The following is a 19,033-nucleotide window of genomic DNA, read 5'->3' on the forward strand; positions in this document are numbered from 1 at the left end:
TTGAGGCCTGGCTCTCTTATTTCCTGGTGGTGTGTTTTTGGGAAACTTATGTACTTTCTCTCAATTGCCTCATCTCTAAAATAGGGATAATTACAGAACTCACCACACAGGGTTAGGATTAATGGGGTGATGAGGCTGGTGCTCGCCTGCAGGAGACCCTGCACTCTGGCAGTATCATCCTCATTGCTATTCTTGTTCCTCAGAGGTGAGGGGAGCTGTGCCAGCAGGGTGGGCGTGGAGTTGGGGCTCGGGCTTCTTGGCTTGGCTGGAAGCCTCAGGAGGAGCGTGGGTTGGGGGTGGAGACATGGGGTGAGGAATTCAGCGCAGAGGGGAAGCCACTTTCTGGCCCCTGGCTGAGCGGCTGTTGGAGGAGAAAGCCACAACTAAGCACTATCCAGTCCCCACTGGGGGGTGCTCCCACCGTGTCCGTGAGGACACATGCTCCACCTGACTGGGGGGAACCTGCACTGTTAGCCTTCTCACTTGCGTGTGAGAGGGGACCAACTTGGCCCTGGGCCTGGCCTCTGGAGAGTGGCCCTGGCGGGCGGGCGAGAGGATTCCCAGTCTGGGTTCTTCCCTCCCCACTCCCTCGCTGCAGGGCCAGCCCCTCCCCTCTGGCCAACCTGCCATGGGAACCCAGGCCTTGGCCCCAGCAGCTGACTCATGTGACCTCTGGGTTCTCCGGCAAAAAATTCCGCAGCCTCCCCAGCCCTGACCTTAGAAATGGAAACTCTTCTTCATGGAGCTGGTGAAGGAAGTTAGCTGCACAAAGCTCGTGAGTCAAACGGGACCAGATGACTGGTGCAAAGGAGCTCGGTAAGTTCAGAGTGCCCTGTGAAGGATCATGGAAGCCAGTCAGTCCTTGAGGTCATTGCTGCATTCATTTTCATCCACACAGGTCTGACCACCTTCTTTTCCCCTTCTGATGACCTTGTCCGTCATTCCTTGGGGAACTTTCCTTCCCGTTTCCACTTCGTTCTGGTGGTACTCCCAATTATACTGCCTCAGTCCTACTTGCCCCATTGTGGGCACGTGACCACAGTCCTGGCTGATCTGATAGCCCATGGGCCCTGACCAGCCTGCTGTGCTCCTGGCCCTGTAACAGAAGAGGCATCTGATAAATGGTGGTCAGCTGGCCATCCTGACCTGGTTGCAATGTGGCTCTGCATACGTGAGTGATATAGCAAGACAGGGCTTGTAGCAGAGAAGAAATTGTACTTGGAACATGGAGGTCAGATCCAGGTGATGTGGTTTTAAAGCTGGGTACCTGAAGGTTATTGCAAATATTCAATAAGATTAACTTTTGACATTGTTATGAAAAGAAGTTAATCTTGTCAATTTGCTGTTTTCTTGTTTAACCTGATGGGTGACTCAAGGATCACAAGGATTTATGAACTTGTCTTAGAGAAGAAAAAGAATTCCTTCGAGGAAGTTATGATCATCAGATAATCAGCCCCCAGCTGCCATTGACCCTAGAAGTCAGATTGCCCAGGGCCTTATCAAGAATGAAAGAAACTGTGGATTACCCCTTTGTTTTTTGAAAATCTTCCTGCCAAGCCCCTTAGCTCTATAAAACCCTCTGCTTTCTTCTCTTGTTAAGGCGGATTTGAGAGAACCTATCCTCTGCCTTCTCGTTTTGGCCACTTTGAATAAACCTTTCTCCGTCTCTAAGCACCATGTCTCAGTGAATGGCTTACTGTGCATGGCACACTAACTCAAGATTAAGAGGGGTGGATCCACGTGATGGATGCTAGAGCTCTAGAGAAAGTTTGGGATTTGTTGTCATTGTTAATTTAGCTTTTTTCATATCCACCTGTACCTGCATCACCTACCGGGCCTTCTATGAGTGATATCCTGCAATCCAGTGAACTCTTAGCAGCTACTATTATTGTTACCATAATAATGCTATGGACTACTTCCAGTCTCCTCTTCCTTCTCTCTTATGCTTTCTTCCTGCCCTATGGTTCTTCGGGAGTTGCAGTCTCTTATGAGATATTGAAAGTTTGGAAAGAGCAGGGAGGAGCTCAGGACCCCAGCTGCCTCAGATAGATAGAGAGAAAGCTAGGCTTGCAAATGCACATAAAATAAAGTGAACCCTGCAGGAGACTTGTCTGGTTGATGATAACCCTGTGTAACCAGGAGCATCCCTCCCTGCCCACGTGGAGGGGGTACCCCTTCTAAGCACCACCACCGACTAGGTGTCCAGGCTCCTACAAGCCATGAGCTGGTACCAATTATATTCTCTTCTTGAAATAAATTACTTGAAGAAATATTGCTCTTGAAATCAAAATTAAGAACTTGAGAATGGTGACTTAGAATTCTTGACAGTAAACCAATAAAACCACTTAAATAATACGGTTAGGTTGAAATTATCAAAATATAACAATAAAATATACTGTAAGTTTAAAAAATAGTTATTTTAAGAAAACTGCAATGTAAACACAACAATTTATTAGCAACAATTGGATTTTAAATCACAAATCATATTAACAAATATCAGTAAGTAGTAAGTGGGTTGGGAAAAAATAAAAGTGTGTTGATTTTCTTATTTCACATGAGGAGAATGAAAAGATGTAGTTTTATTTTCCATTTTCAAGATTAGGATAACATTTGAAAAAAAGTTTTTGAAAATCTTTAAAGTACTTGCAGGAACAGTGGAGAGTGAAATACATGTTTTCCAAATAACTGGAGGGAATATGATGAAATAAAACATAATCTATAAAATGAAAATGGAAAACAAAGGAAAGAGCAAGGAAGTATAAAAAGAAAAGAATTAAGAAAGCAGAAACAAGGAAAGCACATTAATTACGCCCTGTTAACTTATATACTGTTAGATTATATACTGTTACATATTAATGATACAAAATTATATGTACAATGTGATCATAATTTTGCATAATAATGATATTACTCTAAATATATGTAATAGCATTTCTCACATTGCTTTCTGTAAAGCACTACTTTTGTGAGACGTTAATAATTATTGAGAAAAAGAGCTCTGTGGCAAATAAGTTTGGGGAAACTTAAGTGAAACCATATCAGACAGGATTTATTTTTGCAAATATTCTCAGAGCCTTATGGGATATGGGTAGTGGATATTTTTTCATTTTGGATGTCTAGCTCCTGGACTCACATCCTAGATGTGGAGAATATCTCATCTCATGAAGCAGAACCCATCTCCTATTGCAGAAGCTGAGAATTCCAGTTACTTGCTGTCTCTCTTCCCTGGCAGCTGCACCGATTAGACAGATGCCCCTGCCTGGGAGTTTGGGTCTGCACCAGTTACTCCAAGAATCAAGGGTGGTGGAGAACCCTTCCTGGCAATGGGCAGCAGCTTTTGCCAGTACCCAAGCCAGTACCCAAGTGCCATCCAGTGCTCAGGGTGACCACGCAGAGTCCTCACCAGACTGCTTCGGTGGCATGATTTTGGCCGTGTTTCTGTTTGTGTAACTTTTGTTTATTCTTCCCCATTTTCTAAGCCCTCATTTTCTAGTCTTCCTGGTGAGTCTATGAGCTATCTAACACCATTTAAATAAAATCTTTTCCTGCTCAAATCAGTTTTAGGCACATTCTGCTGCTTGCATTTCTGAATATTGACTGATACAGTGTACTGTAAATTTCTAAGAGGGAGAAACTTTCCAAAGTTATTTGTCTGCACTTTTTTTTCCTTTTCAGAGAACTTATTAATCTCCTGTGAAATTAATATGCTGTGGAACATAAACTGGAAACTTATGGCCAGAAAAAGGCCTGGAAGAAAACACAGTAAATGAATCATAATGGATATCTGGTTCCAAATACTAATGGGTTGAGGACTTGTGTTTGTGCTTCTCTCCAGAGATCCCATTAAAAAGTGGATAGATATGCAATGGAAACTATAAGACATTATTGAAAGAAATAGGTGATGACGTAAAGCGATGGGAAGAGATTCCATGCACATGGATCAGAAGAATAAACATAGTTAAAATGTCCTATTACCCAAAGCAATTTACAGATTCAATGCAATCCCAATCAGAATCCCAATGACATTCTTCACGGAAATAGAACAAAGAATTCTAAAACCACAGGGGCCAACCAAAGGCCCTGAATTGCTAAAGCAATCTTGAGAAAAAAGAATAAAGCTAGAGGCTTCACAATCCCTGACTTCAAAATGTAGTACAAAACAGCATGGTACTGGCACAAAAACAGGCACACAGATCAATGGAACAGAACTGAAAGAGCAGAAATAAAACCACACATCTACGGACAGCTAATCTTTGACAAAGGTGCCAAGAACACACAATGGAGAAAAGATAGTCTCTTTAATAAAGGGTGTTGGGAAATCTGGATAACCACTTGCAAAAGAATGAAAGTAGACTATTATCTCATGCTATACACAAAAATAAACTCAAAATGGATCAAAGACTTAAAGATAAGTCCTGAAACCATAAAACTTCTGGGAGAAAATATAGGTAGTACACTCTATGACACTGAACTTAAAAAGTTCTTTTTGAATACCTTGTCTTCTCAGACAAGGGAAACAAAGGAAAAAATAAACAAGTGGGACTTCATCAGACTAAAGAGCTTCTGCAAGGCAAAAGAAACCAGGATCAAAACAAAAAGACAACCTACCAACTGAGAGAAAATATTTGCAAATCATAGATCCAATAAGGGGTTAATCTCCATAATATATAAAGAACTCACACAACTGAACAACAAAAAAACAAACAGCCTGATCAAAAAATGGATGGAGGATGTGAACAGACGTTTTTCCAAAGAAGATATACAGATGGCCAATAGGCACATGAAAAGATGTTCAACATCACTAATCATCAGGGAAATGCAACTCGAAACTGCCTTACACCTGTTAAAATGACTATAATCACTAAGTCTAAAAATAGCAAATGTTGGAGAGGGTGTGGAGAAAAGGGGACCCTCATACTCTGCTGGTGGGAATACAAACTGGTGCAGCCACTATGGAAAACAGTATGCAGATTCCTCAAAAAACTAAAAGTAGAACTACCATATGACCCAGCTATCCCACTACTGGGTATCTATCCAAACAACTTGAAATCAACAATCCAAAGAGACCTGTGTACCCCTATGTTCATTGTAGCACTATTCACAATAGCCAAGACATGCAAGCAACCCAAGTGCTCATTGACCAACTGATGATTGGATAAAGAAGATGTGATCTATATATCAATGGAATACTGATCAGTCATAAAATAAGACAAAATCATCCCATTTGCAACAACATGGATGGAGCATGAGGGTATTATGTTAAGTGAAAGAAGCCAGACTGAGAAAGATAAACACCATATGACTTCACTCATATGTGGAAGATAAACAAACACACATGGACAAAGAGAACAGTTCAGTGGTTACCAGGGGACGGGGGGGTGGGGTGGGGGGTGGGGAGACACGGGGTGAAGGGGAGTACTTATATGGGGATGGACAAGAAATAATGTAGAACTGAAACTTCACAATGATGTAAACTATTACGAACTCAATTAAAAAAAAGAAAAAAAGAGGATAGAAACCCATGGCAGCAAAGATAATGTGAGAGGGATCAGACAGTGAGTAAGAGATTTAAACACTTATAGAAGATGGAAAAATTGAAGGAGGTGTGTTGGTAGATGAAGCAGAGAGGAGGAAGCCTCAGACAACATGACACTGGGAAAGGACTGGAGTGAGGGCGGGACCTGATGGACATTTTGGTACCCCAAGGAGATGGGGATGAGTTGGCACTGGAGGATGGGGATGAGAAGGGGGTTTGGCAATGCTAGGGTTAACTGAAAGTCTGCCTAGACAGGGAGGCCAGTCACACCCCTCTCCTCTCTCTTTTACCTGGCAGCAGAGCAATAGCTGCCTGGGCCCAGCTCTTCTCGAAAGAAAAGGAACAAACCCTCTGGAACTTCTTTCTTGGCATCCCAGAATAAAGCCTTCCTAGTTCTGGCAAAAACAGCCGGTTCGCTGTCAATTCACTCAAGAGCAGCTTGCCAAATACACATAAACGGTACTTCTAAGAAACCTTCCTACGCAGGGAAGAAACCAGCTGGGAAAACAGATATATGTTCACACTAGCAAGGAAAGTCTGCATCAACCATAAGAGCTACTTAGAATAATTAAATTAATCTTTCATTCCTAAGGATATAAAATTGCCAGAAGTGAAGAATACTGGCAGTATGAAAGAGAAAGGATAAAATAACTAGCAGAATAATCAAAGGTCCTAGAAGAAGATGGAGAGAAAATGTAGGAGCCAGAAGAAAACTGCATCCTCAAAAGAGATTCAATAAGCGGATTTCCAGAAAAATGACTTTAGTGGAAAAAATTTCATGTAATAGAATTAGAAGCGAGAAGACATTAACAATATACAGTAAAAAGCATAGGTTCCTTTTCTTAAGAAGAGAAAAAAAAACCCAAACAAACCCAAAGCAATTAGACTCTAGACGAAACAGAAAAGAAGAGTCATGGTCTAGAAGCCAGCCTGGTGGCGTAGTGGCTGAGTTCGAGGGCTCCGCTTTGGTGGCCCAGAGTTAGCCGGTTCGGATCCCGGGCATGGACATGTGCACTGCTTATCAAGCCATGCTGTAGCACGCAGCCCACATATAAAATAGAGGAAGATGGACACAGATGTTAGCTCAGGGTCAATCTTCCTCAAAAAAGAAGAGTCATGGTCTAGAACAAAGCAGACTAAAATGTGACATGATTTTGAGCAATTGACAGAGGAAAAGAAAAAAAGAATTTACTTGACTTTGATGGTAGGTCTCTCCTGTAGGAGACCAGGAGCGTGACCCTGGACCATTAAATAAAGCAGTGTCATCTTAGCAATGTCTGGCTACAGAGTAAACAATAATTATGTTGCCATAATAATGCAAACCCTGTTTTTTTGTTTCCAGTTATTTATAATAAACCTATAAACAAAGCCTGAAGAGTTAATTGTGATTCCAGAACCGGATGTTAGTGTTTTACAAGGTGTAACTGAGAGCCGGTGGGAGGAGGAGGGTTGGGAGGCAGTCAGAGCAAAGGGCGGGCGTGCACATCCTCATCTAACAGAGTAGGGAGGGGAGAGGCCCTGGCTGAGACGAAACCACGCGAGGTTTAGGTTTCTTATGAGAAGTTACACAGGCAGTCAAGAGAAGAGCTAAAATAATAATATAGCTATCAACACTCGGAGGAAGATAGGCAGAGGAGTTGGGAAATAGTTCAAGGCGAGTGACATCTTTGTCTTTCACGGTCGGCATTCAGCAGATAATGTCTCAAGTCAACACACAAAGTAATAGGAACATAAGCCACAGTGTTCGAATGATGGTGGTAAACAGACTGAGTGCAGAACAAGAGCAAGAGAAGTCGTTAAAATGACTGCATTTGAGGAGAGGGGCTGCAGGCAGGGCAGGTGACGCCTATTTTCTATTATAAGCTTCTCTGAACTATTGAACTTTCAAAAAGCTGGGTGCCTGTATTAGTTCGATGAAAATATAAGAAATAAAGGAAGAAGCACTATACAATAAAGAAGTAACAATCATTTGTAACACGAATGGTTCTTATTTTCTATTTTATGTGCTTTTGCATAGTCCAGATTTTCTGTAATGAAGATGGGTGACTTTTATAATTAATAAAAGAAAAGAAGACAGAAAAAAGAAAAATTAAAAATGATAATTTTCTGACTGCAAACTCTGGGAGGGCAAGAATCCCGTCTGCTGACTTTGTCTCTCCAGTGCCCAGGGCAGCCCGGCCCCCAGCGGGTGCGAAGTGAGTTGAATGCGGGACAGACCCTGGGAGGGAGGTGTTTGCGAGAGAAGGGAGGCAGCGATGGGCCTCAACTCTGACCTGAATTGGCTGGAGATTGCGGTTCTTCCCTCCTGACCTCTGAGAACTTAACCCCCTCAAACTGCTCTGAGGTCTCTGGATCCTCCAAGCTGGATTTGGGGTGTTGGCTCTTGCTGAGGACCCTCAAAGATCCCTAGTATCTGTGTCTGCCATGGCCTGTGTGGCTGGCCCACGGTGTTGTCGGGGGAGCCCAGGGGGATATAGGAGAGTGATGAATGGGGGTGGGGGTGAGGCACAGGCCACTGAGGTAATAAAGGCCCTGGGCCCTGGCGGGAGGTGAGGTCATTGCTTGTTCTCATGGGAGGTGGGTGGGGAAGCCACATCAGCCCTCAGGGAGAAGCTTATGTGTTCTGCATTTTAATAATGGGATTAATCTCTGAGAAAAACCTGCCACACCTTGGGAGTGGATCCTCTGTCTCAGCACAGTTCAGAGAGGTGTGACCCCAGCCTGTCCCCGGGGACCGGTCTGCCCTCAACAGCTGGGAGTTCACCTACGATATTCACCCTCATTTGCTGCTGGGGGGGGGGGGGTGCAGTTGGCCTGCAGCCCCTCTGTTCCACTAGCTTTCCCTCAGCCGGCCTGAGGCACCCCAGGAGAAGGAGGGGCTGTGGCCCTAACCACAGAGTGACTCGCAGGAAGCTCCCTCTCTAAGGGAGAGGACCTCGTCCTGCTCTAGGGGGTGACAGCCCTGGCTCACGGGAAGCACTGGCCTAATGGTATGGCAGGGCTTCTCTCTGGGGCATTCAGAGAGAGCCCAACATTGCTCCCTCCCTTGCCCCTTCAGTCTGTTGCCAAGAAGGTAATGATGTGTCCTTGGCCTCCCGGGAGAAGTAGTTGTGGGCGGGGTATATGTGAGGGGTAGGGACATGAGCCCTCTCAACTCAGAGGAGCAGGCAAGACAAGGGGAGCAGGCTGCAGAGCTGCCCAGGGCCATTGCCAAGATAGGCCAGGAGGGGGCAGCAGTATCACTTTAGTAGGAGAGAGGGCGGGGGAGCATGCCAACTCCTGACTCATGGTACAGGACAGCCATTTCATGCGTGAAAACGGACTCCAGAGGCCGAGAGGAGCAAAAGAATATAACGTCTCTCATAATCTGAGGAATCTTTGGGAGGGCTTTGGACATATGTGGGGTGGGGGGATGGCATTGGGACAGGGGTGGTGGTAGCAACGAACAGGGAGACTCCTGTTGACATTTAGGTAACAAAAGCAATTTAGAAATTTTAACATATAGGTTATGGTTGAGAAAAATGCACAAAGACAAAATATTTTGAAAGTAGGTGTTGGAAAAGTTTGAAATGGCTGGAGATGGTGCTTGTGGTGTTATGGATGATACTCTAAGACTTGTGAGGGGAAATGTCAGAAGCTGCCCCGTTTGCTGTAGACATTAGCTGTTCTTTACGGGATGTGCCTCTTTGGATAATGCACTGGGATGGTCCTGAGGAACATGTTGTTCACAAATACAATTGTTGTGAACCTGTCCTTCTGTGAGTCAGGATTGACACAGGCAGAGACCGCTCCTGTGGGGCTGGAGACTCTTCAAGCCAGAGTGGCCTTTATGTCCTCTGGGACTGTGACCAGTACGTCCTGATTTTTGTGATGGGTGATAAACTTTCATGACAGTTGGGATGATGATGACCGTGTAATTACGGGCTGAATGATGTGGTGGAGGAGGAAAATCTCAAGTCTTCATGGAAGGAAGAGGTCAGTGGAGGTGCTGCGGTTAGGGAGTTTGTAGAGCAAGTGGGACTTGATCTGAGTTGGAAGGTGGAGATGCATGGGTGGGCAAGAGAAGGGGGCACAACCGAAGGAGGGCATGGGGTAGGACTGTGAGACCTGTCACACCAGAGCAGAGTGTGCTGGGGTGGGCTGTGGAAGGCCTTGAATGCAAGGTGGGAAGGGGTTAGAACTGATGTGGTGAGAGGCAGTGACCTAATAAGGAGGAAGTTACAGAAGGAAGAGGTCATGTTTAGAGGATAGTAGAAATATGTTTACATTATTTAGAAAATAGTAGAAATATCACACCAAGTGCCTCAGTGGAAAAGCCAAACTGGATAACTTGGGTACCACCACTCTCTACCTTATCACCCCCTCCTCCCTCTGGGATCTCATGATCTGATGTGGGGCTCAGGTGTCCGTGTACTGCTCAATCTCTTCTTCCCTTCGTGACATAAGCAGGAGGCAGGAGTTCAGCCCAAGTGAGTCTGGTGGCTGGAGAGTGTCTGTTTGGAACTAGTGGATGATGTCTGATTTCTGGGCAGCTATAAGGAGGGCAGCTGGAGATTGAGTGTGCCTCTACAATCAGTTTTGAGAAGAGGAGCTTTGTACCAGTTGGCATCCTTTTGGTTGCAGAAAACACAGAATAACTGACTTAAAGTGAATTATAAATAGAGGCTCATTATCTCATACAACAAGAAATCCAGATGTCGGAGGCTCCTGGTTTGGTTAATTCTGCCGTTCGACCATGCCAATTTCTCTGCAATTCTTTTTGCTCCTCTCAAGAAAGATGCTCAAGCAGCAATAAGCACAGCTTCTCCAATGACAACAGGGAAAGCAGGAAGGGAGGGCAGGGGGCAATTTCTTCCAATATCTTTTTTAAAAAAATTTTTTAGCATCTCAAAATTTTTTTAAATTTAAAAAAATTTTTTAAATTGAGTTCATAATAGTTTACATCATTGTTAAATTTCAGTTGTACATTATTTCCTGACTGTCACCACATAAGTGCTCCCCCTCACCCCCTGTGCCTATCCCCTACCACTTTTCCCCTGATAACCACTGAACTGTTTTCTTTGTCCATGTGTTTATTTATATTCCACATATAAGTGAAATCATCTGGTGTTTGTCTTTCTCAGTCTGGCTTATTTCACTTAAGATAATATCCTCAAGGTCCATCCATGTTGTTGCAAATGGGATGATTTTGTCTTATTTTATGACTGATCAGTATTCCATTGTTTATATATACCATATCTTTTTTATCCAATCATCAGTCGATGGGCACTTAGGTTGCTTCTATGTCTTGGCTATTGTGAATAGTGCTGCAACGAACTTAGGGGTGCATATGTTACTTTGGATTGTTGATTTCAAGTTGTTTGGATAGATACCCAGCAGTGGGAAAGCTGGGTCATATGGTAGTTCTTCTTTTAGTTTTTTGAAGAATCTCCATACTGTTTTTCATAGTGGCCGCACCAGTTTGCATTTCTACCAGCAGTGTATGAGTGTTCCTTCTCCACACCCTCCCCAACATTTGTTGTTTTTAGTCTTTGTGATTATAGCCATTTTAACAGGCATAAGGTGGTATCTTAGGAAGCTTTGATTTGCATTTCCCTGGTGATTAGTGATGTTGAACATCTTTTCATGTGTTTATTGGCCGTCTGTATATGTTCTTCGGAAAAATGTCTGTTCATCTCCTCTGCCCATTTTTTGATTGGGCTGTTTGTTTTTTTGTTGTTCAGTTGTGTGAGTTCTTTATATATTAAGGAGATTAACCCCTTATCGGATATATGATTTGCAAATATTTTCTCCCAATTGGTGCGTGGTCTTTTTATTTTGATCCTAGTTTCTTTTGCCTTGCAGAAGCTCTTTAGTCTGATGAAGCCCCACTTGTTTATTTTTTCTTTTGTTTCCTTTTTCTGAGAAGACATGGCAACACCTTGTTTTTTTACCAAGGCAGAAAATCTTTCTCATCACCTCTCTAGAAGACTTCTTCACATCACTGGCCAGAACCAGGGCCCATCAACCACTTCTAGGTACAAAGTTAGCTTTAAAATGCCTTTGGCATTTTCATCCTTTGCCGGGGAAGAGGGGGTCTGCAACAAGAAGGAAGAGGGAGAGGGGACTGATGGATAGTTGGCGACTGACAGTGACTGCTGCCGACCCAACGGATGAAGGGATGGTGGATCTGCTGCAGAGGAAGAAGAAGACCAAATCCTTGGGGCTTGTAGGATGAAGAGGAGGAGGGCTCTTGGGGTTGAGAATCGCCTGTGTCTTGGAGTCCCAAGCACAACCATGGACTGTGTCTTTGGTGTGAGAGATGCTCCACCCACACTGGGGCTGGGGTTTACTTAAATCATGAGATCAAAGCTGCCCAAGTCTCTGTTTTTCCTCCTACCAGTTTCAACCACGAGGACTCACCTTGAACCCACAGGGTGGAGGCTGGCATGGCATTATTGGCAATAGAATCTCTTCCTCCTCTGTGAAGAAAAACCCCTTGGAGGTCAGGCACTCCTGGACGTGGAGGGAGTGAAGAACTGGGACCGGAACACATCTCTTTCTCCTGAATTTCCAGATTGGACATCTTGCCCGTAGCAGTAGGAGGAGAGCAGTGCAGATGGGGCGAAGAGCAGATGCCTGTCGCTGGGGAAGAAACAGCTCGGCCTGGGGGAGTCCTCATCTTTGTGAAGGGAGATGGGACCCAGTGCTCTGATAAGGCCTAATCTGCAGGTCAGGGGACCTCACTGTGGGGAGCCTCTGAGGGGATGTAAATCTGGGAGAGATCCAGTGACTTGCTAGATGATGGGGGTGCTAGATGGAGGGGTGGGATCAGGACGGCTCAGCAGTGGAAAGGCCTGGGAGGGGGATTCAAGGAAGGGGCCCAAAGATGAGGGTGAGAGTTGGGCAGCATAATAGCAAGGCACCTAATGTCAGCCCATTGTGCCGCCTCGGGAGTTCCCAGAGCCCTTGTGGGGCCAGTGGGGTGAGTGGGGCCCTTACCCTCACGTTGTACCCAGAATACTGTCTGGGCCAGGCTGTGCCCCAGAGCCCAGGCTGAGCACAGAGTTGGACGGAGGTGAGGTGACTAACCCTAGGCTTGAGACAGGGTTCTTTAAACATGCTTGGGGTGAAGTGGACTTTCTTCCAGAGTCCAACCTCCTTCAGTGAGACCTCCCACCTGAGGAGCGCTGAGGAGGCCGCAGGGCTTCCCTCTCCAATCTTGAGTGTCATCCTCCTTGGCTTGCCAGCTCAGTGGTCAGAACACTGCATAGGTGTTGCCTCTCTCAGGAGTAACCAGAGCCGCCATTCTCCCACAGAAAGCACGAGCTCCTGGGTTGGGGTTCAGGAGCTCTGAGCTAAGACTTGGTTCTGTCCCTCACCACAATGTGGCCTTGGGTGAGTCACTGGATCTCTCCCAGCCTTGGTCTCGTCCTCGTCAGCCAGCCGCACTGTCCAGGGCTGTGGGGTGGACTGACTCCGCTTGGAACCATGGCTCAGCCTCTGGGACCCGTGCGACTCCAAACGAATTAACCTCCTTCCATCCTTGGTTTCCTCACCCAGAAATGGGCATTGGATTGTCTAGAGAGTTAAAACCATGCCTGGCACCTAGTTGGCACCCAGTGAACGCTAACTTTCCCCTTTTTCTTGCTGAGTTTTTGTTCAGCTTTCAGCCATTCACCTCCACGTGTGTATTGTGCTAACTTTTGCCAAATGCAGGGTCAACAGCAGCAGCAGCAACAGCAAAAACCCAAAATAAAATGGGTCACATCTCACTTAGTCATTAGGAGGGATCAGCATTAGACTGTGGGGCTGGCTGGGAACCAAGGTCAAGTCATCATCCCGACTACTGGTGTGAGAACCAAAAGACATAATGAGGGTTCTATAATCTGTGAAGGGCAACCAGGACAGACGTGAGGAACTGATCCCCAGGAAGGAAGCCCACATGGTGGGGTTTCAGACATGGTGACAGGCTGGTGAGGGGCCTCCCACCACGGCTCCCAGCCCTCAGGGTGGGGCTCTTGGCCAGGCCCGTCCAGGTCCAGGACTAGGGAGATCTGAAGTGCATCTCCTCCGGGGAGGGAAGGAATTTGCATTCCTCTGGAGTTCCCGAAAGTGGCAGGGACGGGCTCAGGGTCTGATTCCCCGCTCTTCCTGGTTGAGATGTGAGAACAGTGTTAGGGGAGGGGGGAATCGGAGAAGTAGCTTTCGGAGCCTCTTTTAGCAGAGCTCTCGACCCATTGCACCTGTTCTGGGGGGTTCTGTGCCTTCTCCCCTCTGGGCCCAGAAGGAAAAGGACAACTCTACTTTCAAGGTCAAGGTAGAACTTTAATGAATTTCAAGGTTCACTTTTAGAGATCTCAGGTTCTGCAGTTTCAGTCTAGTGGTTGACTGTCCCCATTCATGCCCTTGAACCCTGATTATGATTTACACTGTTGCCACCACCACTCCACTGCCACTGCAACTGCCACCCACTGCCACTTCTGCTACTGTAGAGTCATGGCTCACAAAGTGGGCAGCATAAGACATAAAAATAAGCATGTTTAAAATAAGTAGCAGAGTCCAGCAATTAAGAGCATGGACTCTAGAGCTAGACCACCTGAGTTCAAATCCAGCCTCTGTCCTTTCCTACCTGTGTGAATTACTTACCTCCACTGTGCCTCAGTTTCCACATCTATAAAGTCACTAGTGACTAGTGACACTAGTAGTTCTCATTTCTTAAATTTGTTGTGAAGATTAAATGAACTCATCTATATAGAGCCCTCAGAACAGTGCCTAGCACAAAGTAAACCTTACGTAAGTGTTAGTGATTCGTATCCTTGAAAATCTCCCAGGATGCTACTCCATTGGAGACGGACATACTGTTTCTCAACAAGTCTAACACAGCCAAGGTTTTCAGCTGCTGGGAAGGGTGGCTGTTTCCTCAGGTGAGCTCCAGATAAAGCACTTGGCTTGGCTTGAGTCACCATGTTGTGCGAAAGAGATGTTTCATCATTGATATTATCATCAGTTCATTGAGGTGATCCCCCATGAGAACCAAAATGGTCCAAGGAGCTGTGGTTTCCCATCTCCCATCACACCTGAGCAGCATCTCGAGCACTATTTTGATTGTTTTCTCCCCTCTGCTGATTAGAAGTAGGTGAAGTTGAATGTAAGCCTGGTGCCATCACACCATTTTGCTTTTGTTACTACTACCACTTCCACGACAAGTGAGACCCTTTACTGAGGGCTCCCTCTGTGCTGGGCGTCGTTAACCACTTTGTAAGTGTTGTCTTATTTAATTCTTAACAACTCTGTGAAGCAAATATTATCATCCCTATATTATGGATGAGGAAACTGAGGTTCGGAGAAGTAACTTGGCACGGTCACAGAGCTGGAAAGGAAAGGAGCTAGGACTCAGATATGTGTTTGTTTGGCTCCCAAGGCTAGTTTTATTCACCATAGGGTTACACACATTGGCCTCCTCAACTATATTGAGTTTCTTCGGCACAGGGACAGTGTCTCCCACGTGTTTCTATGACACATAGACCTTGCATCACGAGCTTGGCACTTGGTACATGTGATTTTAATATAGTAAAAACACTGGCACATCTGGGCTTCCTTCTAGGGTGTGCCTGCTTTCCAGAACTCTCTAATTATGATTTCCATACTATGTTCAAGTCCTTGCATGAGGAGACCCAACTATGTCTGGATTTCTTCTTTCCTGGTGACTCTATGGCAAATAGTATCACAGGAGATTCAGGGGAGGAGGTTGCTGGAGGGGAATGTCATTCTACCCATACAGATGTCTGGTTGGTTCCTCCTACTCCCGGGAATTTGGGAGAGGCTTCTGGCTCTCTGGTACTGTTGGTGTTCTGGAGGATTAGCACTTAGATGGGGGCAAATACTCTGATTCTTTAGATGATATTTGCTTGCTAATTGCTTTTACCTCTCAGATAGAGAAGAAAGCATCAGCTTCAATAAGATATACATAAAGAAATTTCTAGGTCGCAGCACCAGAGACCGTGGCAAGGTGTTTGACCAGACCTCATCTCTTCTGGCCCTAGAAAAGCAGGGAGAGCAATAGAGAACCTAAGCACACACATACACAAACCAACCGCACAATGTAAGACAGAACACAAGGAGCGCCCAATTACCTGCCAGCTCAAGATATAAACCATTACCGAAGACCCAAAAGTAAGAGCTGAAACTATAAAACTCATAAGAAAGCATGGGGGGAAGCCTTGTGGCGTTGGATTTGGCAATGATTTCTTGGAGATGGCACCAAAAGCTGAAGCAACAAAAGAAAAAAAATAAACAGTTTGGACTACATCAACGTAAAACGTCTGTGCATCAAAGGACACAATCAGGAGAATGAAAAGGCAACCCATGAAATGGGAGAGAATATTTGTAAATCATATGTCTGACAAGAGCTTAATATTCAGAATCTATAAAGAACTCCTATAAGGGCTGGCCCAGTGGTGCAGTGGTTAAATGCGCACGTTCTGGTTCGGAGGCCCAGGGTTTGCTGGTTCGGATCCAGGGTGCAGACATGGCACTGCTTGGCAAGCCATGCTGTGGTAGGTGTCCCACATGTAAAGGGGAGGAAGATGGGCATGGATGTTAGCTCAGGGCCAGTCTTCCTGAGCTAAAAGAGGAGGATTGGCAGCAGATGTTAGCTCAGGGCTAATCTTCCTCAAAAAAAAAAAAAAAAAAAAATAAAAGAAGGATTGTCCAATTTGGCATTACTATCTGTAGAAGACAAATGATGTGATATCTTGGCGATAACAACACAGAGAGTCTGCTGAAATGAAGATACAAAAAATAAAAGAAACTCCTATAATTCAACAACAACAAAATAAACAACCCAGTTAAAAAATGGGCAAAAGCCTTGAATAGACATTTCACCAAAGAAGATATACAAATAGTCAATAAGCACATGAAAAGATGCTTCATGTCACTAATCATCAGGAAAACACAAATGCAAATCAAAACCACAATGAGATATCACTTCACACCATTAAGGTGACTAATATAAAAAAAATTAAAAAAATGAAGTGTTGATAGGGATATGGAGAAATTGGAACCCTTGTACTCTTTTGGTAGGAATGTAAAATGGTGTGGCCACAGTGTGGCAGTTCCTCAAAAAATTAAACATAGAATTACCAAATAATGATCCAATAATTTCATTTCTGGGTATTTATCAAAACTAATTGAAAGCAGAGTCTCAAAGAGATATTTGTATACCCCTGTTCATAGCAGCATTATTCACAATAGAAGCAACTCAAGTGTCCTTCAACAGAGGAATGGGGGCTGGCCCTTTGGCAGAACAGTTAAGTTTGTGCACTCTGCTTTAGTGGCCCAGGGTTCATCAGTTCAGATCCTGAGCATGGACCTACATACTGCTCATCAGGCCATGCTGTGGCAGCATCCCACATAGAACCAGAATAGGGGCCAGCCCCGTGCCATGGTGCTTAAGTTCGGTGAACTCTGCTTTGGCAGCTAGGTTCATGGGTTTGGATCCTGGGTGCAGACCTACACCACTTGCTTGCTGGCCATGCTGTGGCAGCGACCCACACATAAAGGGGAGGAAGAGTGGCACAGATGTTAGCTCAGAGTTAATCTTCCTCAAACTAAAAAAGGAGGAAGATTGGCAACAGATGTCAGCTCAGGGCTAATCTTCCTCAGCCAAAAAAAAATAAAATAAAATAAAAAAAGAGGAAGAACTATAATGGCCTACAACTAGGATATACAGCTATGTGCTGAGACTTTGGAGAGGGAGAAAAAAAGAGGAAGATTGGCAACAGATGTTAGGAATATTGGCTCAGAGCCAATGTTCCTCATCAAAAAGACAAAAAAAAAAAAAAGCAAAATTAAAAAACCCACATCATTAAAAAAACCCAAAAAACGAAAAGCAGAGGAATAGATAAACAAAGGCAAGTAAATATATACAATGGAATATCATTCAGCCTTAAAAAGGAGGGAAACTCTGAAACATGCTACAACGTGGATGACCTTGAGGACGTTATGCTGGGTGAAATAAACCAGCTGCAAAAAGACAGATGCTATACGATTCCACTTATGTGAAGTCCCTAGTAGTCAAATCCATGGATATGGAAGCAGAAGGGGCTGGGGGGAGGGGAGAGTGGAGAGTTAGTGTTTAATGGGTACAGAGTTTCAGCTTTGAAAGACAATAAAACGTTCTGGAGATGGATGGTGGTGATGGTTGCAGAACAGTGTAAATGCACTTAATACCACTGCATTGTACACCGAAAAATGGTAAATCTCACACCGTGCATTTCACTACAATTAAAAAAACCCCATATAAACCATTACAAATATAGTTGAGTCCTCTTTAGTCCCATTGCCCTCCTGTCCCCCTACGCTCAAAGAAACTGACATTTTGAAGTTGGTGTTTATCATTCTCTTTGCGTATTTAGCATTGTTTTAAAATGTTATACTTCTGAAACTTGATTTATCTTTGCTCTGCATTATCTTTGTGAGGTTCACCTGTGTTGATAGCACTAGTTCGTTAATTTTCACAATTACATAGTATCGTATTATGTATTGTATTTCATTTTATGAATTCTGTGCAATTTATTTATCCATTCTCCTGGAATTTTCCTATTTATCCATACCTACTGGCAGATTATTTCCTTTTTTTGTTATTACAAACAATAATCTCATAAATATTCTTACACATATTTCTTTGTGCACAAGATTCTCTAGGGAATAAACCTAAAGATGAAATTGTTGGATCACAGGGAATGTGCATTTTTGACTATATTTGATATTGCTGATTTTTTCTCCAAAGAGGTTATGCAAATTTATACTCCCACCAGCAGTTTATGAGTTTCTGTTGCTCAAAATCCGAATTGTAAGATTAAATATTTTTCCTAATCTGATATCTCAATGATATATTTGAAACTTATATTTCCGTCATTCTTCTCTGTGAACTGTTTGTTCTCATCTTTTAACATTTTTCTATTGCCTGTCTTTTTCATGTTTATTTGGAGGAGTTCTTTCCATGTATTGGATACTATGCCTTTGACAGTTACATGTGTAACAAATGGTTTCTCCTAGTCTATGGCTTGTTATTTTTTTAATGGTGTCTTTTCTGTGTGTGTGTGAGGTAGATTAGCCCTGAGCTAACACCTGTGCCAATGTTCCTCTACTTTGTGTGTGGGACGTATGTCAACGTGGCTGATGAGTGGAGTAGGTCTGCACCTGGGATCTGAACCTGCAAACCCCAGGCTGCGGATGCAGAGCGCGCAGAACTTTAACCACTCAGCCATGGGGCTGGCCCTTTAATGGCGTCTTTTGATGAACATAAATTTTAAATTTTAATGTAGTGAAGTCTTCTTTTCTGGGTTAAGTTCTTTTTTTCTTTGCTTAAGAAAATCTTCACTGCCCCGAGGTCATAACAATCTTTTTCTACATTTTCTTCTAAAAGTTTTAGGGTTTTCTTTTTTTCATTTAAGTTTTAATCCAGCTGGAATTTATTTTTTGTATATCATGTGCTGTAGAATGCAATCTCCA

The 19,033-nt window shown here is 44.1% G+C and overlaps 3 long non-coding RNA genes across 4 annotated transcripts in view; 2 read left to right on the plus strand and 1 right to left on the minus strand.

The window, feature by feature from the left end:
* LOC102147651 (uncharacterized) overlaps positions 1-8,012 on the minus strand; it is a 40,091-nt gene extending 32,079 nt beyond the window's left edge. Inside the window, exons 1-2 of one of the 2 annotated variants that reach the window (XR_011438707.1) lie at positions 7,810-8,012; positions 717-832 (exon numbers count right to left, since the gene is read on the minus strand). This is a non-coding gene — a long non-coding RNA (uncharacterized lncRNA). The remainder of the gene's footprint in view (positions 1-716; positions 833-7,809) is intronic. The other variant, XR_011438708.1, reaches the window with a different exon arrangement.
* LOC138924085 (uncharacterized) lies at positions 334-6,904 on the plus strand. Its single transcript, XR_011438709.1, has 2 exons — positions 334-816; positions 3,676-6,904. It is a non-coding gene; the product is annotated as an uncharacterized lncRNA (long non-coding RNA).
* Positions 8,013-8,130: 118 nt separating the features above from the next.
* Positions 8,131-15,964, plus strand: LOC111773392 (uncharacterized). Its single transcript, XR_002807763.2, has 2 exons — positions 8,131-8,244; positions 11,381-15,964. It is a non-coding gene; the product is annotated as an uncharacterized lncRNA (long non-coding RNA).
* The last annotated feature ends 3,069 nt before the right edge of the window (positions 15,965-19,033 follow it).

Source organism: Equus caballus, chromosome 5 (assembly GCF_041296265.1).
Source record: "Equus caballus isolate H_3958 breed thoroughbred chromosome 5, TB-T2T, whole genome shotgun sequence".
In the NCBI taxonomy this organism is placed as follows: domain Eukaryota; kingdom Metazoa; phylum Chordata; class Mammalia; order Perissodactyla; family Equidae; genus Equus; species Equus caballus.